The sequence below is a fragment of the Ammospiza nelsoni genome, chromosome 2 (genome assembly GCF_027579445.1).
Source record: "Ammospiza nelsoni isolate bAmmNel1 chromosome 2, bAmmNel1.pri, whole genome shotgun sequence".
NCBI lineage: Eukaryota > Metazoa > Chordata > Aves > Passeriformes > Passerellidae > Ammospiza > Ammospiza nelsoni.
In genome coordinates, this window is record NC_080634.1 from 113,759,274 (window position 1) to 113,767,448 (window position 8,175).

Below are 8,175 nucleotides of genomic sequence, written 5' to 3' on the forward strand. Positions count from 1 at the left end.
CAAGTGCTTTTTGAAAACCTGGGCACAATGGTCTGAAAACTGATGCACAAACCAAATTAATCCCCCTCAGCAGAATTGGTTCTCTGCCCTCACCTGTGGTTTTATCAAAAACTAACCAGGAGGTTTAAAACATATTCTGAACTTGTGTCAGAGCAATGAGATGAGTTCAAGAGCTCTTGCAGCACTCTGCCCTTCTGCTTGCAAGAGGAGTGAAGCCCCACATGGCAAACCCCACCTGCACGTGGATGTGGAGCCTCTATTTCCCTTTTTAAGGTGGTGTCCACTTGCTTCAGATGGAGATTTAGACAACTTTCAGCACAAGGGACCCTGCCATGGTGCTGGCTGCAGGGAAATCCAGAGCAGAAGTGTTTCTCATGGATAGATTCTGCACTTGACACAAAATGTGTTGTGACACATTATCTCCTCACCATGTAGCAAAGTGTACTTTGCAGCAATTGAGGAGATTCAGTTAAATCCAGCCTGTACTTGTGTTCGGGCTCGTTATTTATAGCAAGTGTGGGAGTGTGTTGGCCCCTTCTGACAGCATATCATGGCCATCTCAAATCCTGAAAGCACTTTTTTGTTTTTGTTGTTGCCACAGTAAATGTTTAAGAAGTTTAATCTCGAATCTGTGAGCGATTTGGAGACCAGTCTGTTCATGACACATTAACAAAATTAGAGCAGGGAATGTTTTGCTGAAGGAGCTCTCGTGCTTTAATAAGGAGTGAGGTTGTTGGGAGTGTGCTCCCTGCTGTGTGTGCTGCCAAGGCAGGGCCTCCATGGCCCACAGTGATGCCTCTGGATGTGTTTGCCCATGGTATTCCAAAAAAATCTATATTTTTATTGAACCGGCCTAAGAGATTTAGAAAATCAAATCTCAAGGTGTTAGAGAGGGCACTTAGCATGGTGTGAATTGGAGTTTCAACAGTGAGCATAGCCAGAAGAAAAAGGGTTAATTTTGCTTCAAGAAGAAGACATGGAAATAATTTTTTTTCTTGCTAATTAAATATGAAACTGACTAACGGTATGCAAGTGTAATTTTCTTATCTTATTAGCCACGTTCATTTCTGAAGTGAATAACTACCAGCACTGGTACAGTATATGGGCAGAATAATAGTCAAACTGATTTTTACTTTAATCTCTGAATACAATTAGCATAATTTAAACTGTTATAAGCTACAGCAGATAGAAATCACATTATGGAGATTGTAGGTGGAGAGGTGGGTGGTCACATGCAGGGGGAAAACTGGAAGAGCACTTAAAATACAGCCAAATAATAAGCATTCAGGAGAATGTAAAGCTACATCGAGTTGAAAGGCACATTATTTCAAGAGATGGGGGAAGAGAAGTGGATAATCATGAGCAAGGTTCAAGGACTTCTACTACTGCAGGGCCTGATCCCAAGCAATGCTGTAAGAGATGTCGTTTATACAACTGTTTTACGGGGCATGAAAATTCCAATTTTCCGATCTCATTCCAATAAATGAAAATTATCCCAAATTCCATTTTCTGTCAGAGGAGAGAACAGCCCAGTGGAGATGGACAGATCACATCTTGCCTGACCAGATGAAAAGAGAAGAAATCAGGATATGATGGGGAAGGAAAGCGGCAGGTGAGATGGGGAACCAGAGAGATGGACCATGGGTGTAAAGTGTGTGTTTGAGTGAATTGTGCATGAGAGCAGGGATAGAAAAAGAGAGAAAGGACGGGCTGAATGAGGAGCCTGGGTCTGGAAATGCTGAACTGTAGGCTAGGGCTGACTGAGCAGTCAGCACCAGTGAGTGTGGGAGGAGAGTGACATGAGCAAGGAGAGGAGACAGGGACAAGGTGGTGAAGATAAACCCGAGCTTGGGGAGAGTGGAAGGAAGGTGCAGCCTGACAGAGCCTGGGATGCTCACATCATCCTACTCCTCTGCTGCCAGCAAATATCCATACAGCCTCTGGGAAACCATTCTGGATCACCTGCCACTGCAGCTATGGAAAAGAAAGGATTACAGCTCAAAACTCAGGAAACGTTCTGAACTCTTTATCCTTTCAAATGCCTCCTTGCCCTCCCCATTTGCATCCTGTGCTAGTTTCTGCAGTGTTTTTTGAGCAAGTAACAAAATTGAGCCCAGGAATCTAGCCTGTTTAACCAGTAATAATCTGATGTTGGCCATAATTAAATTTCTGTGGCCCCTTTTAAATTGTTGCAAGGAAATCTAAAGGATTTGTTATTTAGCACAGAATGGTCTGAAATGTTGCCAAGCTGTACAGCATGTATTAATCTTTGGGTAAATTTTATCTATATCTTGACAACTTACCCAGATCATGTTGTTTGAAAAGAACTGGAAATGTTCTTCATCATAGCATGACTGAGGGTATTCTGCAGCCAGGCCTTACTGCTGGAGTACAGAACACGACTCTGATGTATTTTTCACATCAAATTGATAGATTTCCCATCAAAAAGAGATTTCTGAAGTATGGAACATGGACCTCACTCCTGAGTGGCTGTTCCTTTGTTGCAGCGCTCTCTCTGCTCTTTGAAACTTCTTCCTACCAAAAAAAAAAAAAAAAGAAAAGAAAAGAAAAAAAAAGCAATCTCCAGACATTATTCACTACTACATAATAGAAGGTGTTGGCAGCAAATGGCACTTACAAAAGCAGACTTCCAGATGGGGAAATGTCAAACTGGAAGTCCAATGACTTGTATGATGATGTCTGGTTGCCCAGAGAGCTCCTACAGAGCTTTCAGATAGAGGTGAAAATATTCTGCTTTTTTGAATCAGCCCTACTTGCATTTTTACGATGAGTTGGGCACAGCTTCACTGAGGTATGGACTGTACTCTGTGTGTGTGTGGACAGAGATCGGCCAGATAATCTTGGAATCATTAATTAAATCAATGTATGTCACCTGCAGAAATATGCACTGCACTGAGCAGCGTTTGTAGATGAGCAGTACATGATGTAAACTAAAGATCCATGCATGCTGTGCAGCTGCTTTTGGCAAAGATGACAGAGGATGATACTTCCTGAGAAGACTTTCAAGGTCTGATTTTTGTTTTCTCAATTATTATTTGCTGTATTTAATGCACCAAGAAAAAGCATTGCAATTGCTGTGAAGCACTGTGCTGCAAAAAAAAAAAAAAAAAAAAAATCAGCAAAGCCAGTTCAGTAATTATTTGGTGGGATTTTTTCCCAGTTTTTCTCGTAATTTTTGTATTTCATAGACTTTTAAATGAGATTAACCTTTAATGGACATGCCTAGAACACAGCTAGTGACATCTGTCTGAGAAAGAGATTTACAAATACACAAGTGTTTATATTTTTAAATATGACAATGAAGGTAGCAAGTAAATGTTAGTGTATATTTAACACTCTCTAGTTCTGCTATTCCATTTAGAAAAAAAAGTTATGAAATATTACGAAGTGCTAATGAGGACAGCCCTCACCAAACCCAAACTCTGAAGAAATAGCAGCAATCCTGCAGCATTGCATTTGTCTCTCAGTGCCAGGGCTCTATATTTAACAAGCTTTCCCCAGCTCCCACACCCAGATGAATTCATTGGAATGCAGTAGGAAAGCAAAAGCTCATCTGACTCATTAGGAGGCTCATATGCAATTACCATCAATTAAAAATTCCTTCTAGAGCCACCGTGTGAATTTGGGTGTGCTGAAAGAAATGAAATCATCAGGATCTCTGTGAGCAGGACGTACCTTTGCACGGAGCTCAGGACAAAGTGAGATTTGATTAATCTGCAAAAACAATTAGCTGATGTGCTGAGGACGTGTGGGATCCCCAGAGAACTGTGTCTGATGGAGTTTTACATCTTCCACTTCACCTTCTGTCTTGCAATCAACAGAGCCAAAGAAAAGCTTCTCTATATTGGGAATGTATTGAAAAAAACCTGAAACTGTTGTAACAACATGTTTTGTTGATATGAAATTATTTTCTCTTTCTTCTCACCAGCCGCTAGTGAGGAAAAAAAGTTGAGGTGGAAGTGTAATGACAAATGATTTACAGATGGATTCCTTTTTCACTGTATTCCCATTAAGATGGGTTGTAAACACTTCACTTTCTTAGCCCAAGATCTTTCTCAGAATCTGTTCTGTTTAGGTTTAACTTGTTAGATTTGGAATAAACTCTTCAAAAGACTGAGCAGCTCTTGAGCCAACCCAACAGAATTGAGTTGCCTCTGTCATAGACTTTCATTGAAAAATTTTATCTTAACATGAGCTTTACCTGTGCATCTGATATTTTAACACTATTGGATGTTTATGTCCTGTTGATTAAGCCTTTTATTAAAACTTTAGAAAAAATACAACAGAGCAATTAAAAGTATGTGTATATATAATTTCACAAGCATTTTAGAAGTCCATACAATAAAACAAGCATGTGCTTATGCTATACTTATTTGTTTTCATTATTCACAAGAAAAAGTAAATTCCACTTTTATCTGTAAAACAGGGCAATACCAAGATATCTAAGATGTTGTATTGTTTCTATTTGAAAACTAAAAATGGTAAAAACACCCAAACTTTAACAGGAGCTGCCATTTCTGTCACGATTTATGTTCTGGTGGTGCAAAGAGGATTCTTATGTTTAAAAAGTCTTTAAAAGCCTATAATCACACAGAATTTCCACAGGTGGAAAGCAACCAGAGCTCCACCAAAACCTATAGGAGCTGCAGAAATAACAAATAATAAACAGCCCTGGAGTGCAGACACTGATTTCCAAATAACGATTGACAGATCCTTTTACTTCCTGCACATTGTGTCTTAGGATAAATAAGAGAGCCCAAACAAATCCTTTTGGTTTTGTGTGGTTGTGTTTTGGTTTTTTTTTTAATAAATGCAAGGTGGTTCAAAACCTTTGGTCTGAGTTTGAATGTTGGGTCTACTTCTTCTTGGAACATTGTGTAGAAATTTTGATGGAGAGAAAAAATAACCCAAATCTCTATGCATTTTTACAAAGATCATAATGTAGTGCTGCCTGCAGTAGTAGTTATTCAGTGGGGACAAGCAGGACTGGGATCCTCAAAAATTCCTAAAGCTGATATTTAAACATACCTATGCACTGAAATCTAACAATTAACTAAACATGGCAGAGGTCTCAAGGAAAACATTTGAAGTTAGTTTGAATAGAGAAACATGTATATTCTTATAAAAGGGAAGAGCAAGGAAGAGGAACTTTCAGGTGGAGAACAAATCTGGTCTCATAGAACTCAATTTTACCTGTACATTTAAACATTTTTCAATTTATAGGTTTTTGTCCAATGAGTTATCTGCAAACAAACATACACTGATTTTGCTTTTACATTAAAATCCCTCCAGGTAAGAGGAGCAATCCAACTGAAAACCAGAAGTCGAGAATATTGTTTCACTTACATAAACTAAACATAGACTGATATTTTTCCTACAATTTCCACTTTTTATTGTTTCTCAATAAAAAGGGTGCCAAGCTAGGAAATGTGTCAGCAAAGCAGAGAGGTGGTTTTATCAATGGTATGCATGCTGCTTTTTTGGAAACACCTAGAAGATTTACTTCCTGGTAAATCTTCTGCTCTGAACTTGTGTGATTTGCAGAATAAAGTAGAGCTGAGGGGTGGGAGAGAATTTACTTATCAGGAACATTTGAGAATGGTTACCACGGTGAAAGAAACAGAAGACAAAAGATCCATTAATTTAATCATCTTTGATCATTTGCAGGCTTTGTTTGGATGTGTTTGTATCTTGGAAAAATTAAGAGTGTGCAGATGATGGCAATCAGAAAGTCACTCTCCCTCAAGATCAATTTGATTGAATTCACATGAGGGGAAAAATAAATGTTTGAAGCCAAAATCAGTGTGACATTGCTGATGTTCCAGGGGGAGATGAGGTCCCCTCTGTATCCATACACTGAACATGTCTTGGGTCACAAGACCAACAAATCAGATATTTGCAGCCAGTTTAGAAACGACCTTTGGAGGATTTCAGGAAAGGGTGATTTCCACCGAGGCATCCAGTACCAGATGGAAGAATCAAAGAGGAAAAAATATCATTGCCATCAGTGCCTGCAACAGGGGGCTTCAGAAAGGAGAAACTTCTAGAAACCTGCTTATTTCCTAGCAAGCTCTGCAGGCTTCTGACTAGCTTTTGGACAAAGCTCTTGGTTTAAATTATGTTAATCTTCTTCACAGGGCAGGGACAAGCAACTTTCTGATTACAAGAACAAAATAAGGAAATACTGGGACAAAGTCTCTGTGGACATAAATCATTGTGATACCCTTGAAAGCCAACACACAGCAGACAATTTCATTTGCTATCCAGCCTGTTCTAAAACAGGCAAAGAATGTTAAAATTCTTCTTTTTGTGTTGAGATTAAATCCTGCAAATTTGCCATGGAAACCATTTTTTTTTTTCCCCTTCCCCTCCTTTTCACAGCTCAGTAATAGCAATCCTTCCAGAGAAGGGAGGTTTGAGCATTGTGGTTTGGGGCGGGGGTTTTTTGGGAGGTGGGCTGAAGGGGAAAAACGGGCAGGGGAAGAGGCCAGAATATGTTAACTCTCAGAAATGAGTTCACATGCCCCAGGTCTGGGTGTTGAGTGCCAGCAAAGGACAGATGCTCCTAACAGTTGGAGCACTGCGGCACGGAGGAGGGAGCCATCCTCCAGAAGCCACCCTGGGAAGCAGGCAGGCCTGGGGTGACCCACTTCAGGCAGGGGCTGGCAGGAGATGGAGCTGCCCTGGCTCTGAGGGCCGGCTCACTGCCCCTGCTTGATCCCACACAGCAGGAAGGGAACACCAGGACAGCATCCCTGAGTGGGGATACGGCCAGGGCAGCAGGGAGGGAGAGGGAGCTGCAGCCAGGGTCACACCAGATCTGCCACCCGCCCCTGTCAGCCACCAGCCAGGGGGTTCTGAGCTCCTCACAGGGTCTACCTAGGCTTTTTTCTCTTTTTTTGGAGGAAAAACCCAATTTTCACAGCATGCCTACACTGCTGTTTCCAAAGCACGGGTTGCTTTTATCCCCACGTTCGAATTCACCTGTTACGCAATATCTCAATGAGTAATCCAAAGGTTTTAATGCAAAAAGGCAAAGAGAAGGACATGGGGAGGAGGTAAAAGAAAAGGCAGCCAGGGTGGACTTGGTCTGCCATTTTCATTAACCCATATGGAATTTTTCTTGTAGAATCATCGAGATCATCAAGTCCAACCATTAACCCTGCACTGCCAAGTTCACCACCAAACCAGGACCCCAAGCACCACATTTGCACATCTTTTAAATGCCTTCAGGGATGGCAATATCCCCACTTCCTGGACAGCCTGTTCTAATGCCTGACAGACCTTCCAGTGACCAAATTTTTCCTAATATCCACTCTAAACACCCCAGGTACAACTTGAGACAGTTTCCTCTTGTACCATCACTTGTTAGTCAGGAGAAGAGGCTCATACCCACTTCACTGCAAGCTCTTTTCAGAAGCAAATTGGAGGTCCAATTTTTAATGGGATGCAAAACTGGAATCAATTCTATCCAGTTTTAATTCAGTGAGGACCTAATCTGTGTGACAGAACTGCCAGAGTAAATTGCCAGAGTCAGGCTGCCCTTAACCAGCCCTCCAACAGAACATTCAGGTCCATCTGCCTCTGGTCCCCATTTCTTGGTGCTTCCATTTCTTTCAGGTGGACTTTCCATGTCCTTTTCTCCTGATGGAGCATTTCCTCATCCTTCTGTTGGCATAATGTCATGTCTGTTTGTTTATACCAAACATGAGGGGTTTTTATGGTGCCTCATCAACCACATTGAATTTTCAGAATGATGTGTTCCTTCCTTCTTTTGCTCACGCATACAGTAGACTTGTTCCCGATAGAAATGAGACATTTCAAGGATGATTACATGCTGTAGCAGCCTAGCACAAAATTACATCTTTCTGACCTGCTGTGCCTTAATGTGGTACCTTACTGACTTCCACAGTTCTCAGCTGTTCCCCCCTTTTTTCCCTGAGGGTGTTCACAAAATAGAAAGTTAGAGTGAATTCATTCCCAGACAACCTCAGCAAAACTTCAGAGACAGGATGTTCTAATCAAGGTCTACAAGGCTTACAAAATTTAGGTTTTGAATATTATTAAGTCTGCATTTACTTTTCACCTTATTGGTTTGTAAACCCTCAGTGCCCTGGAGCTCAAATCTCAGGTCTGGATCTTACTGAGGGCAGC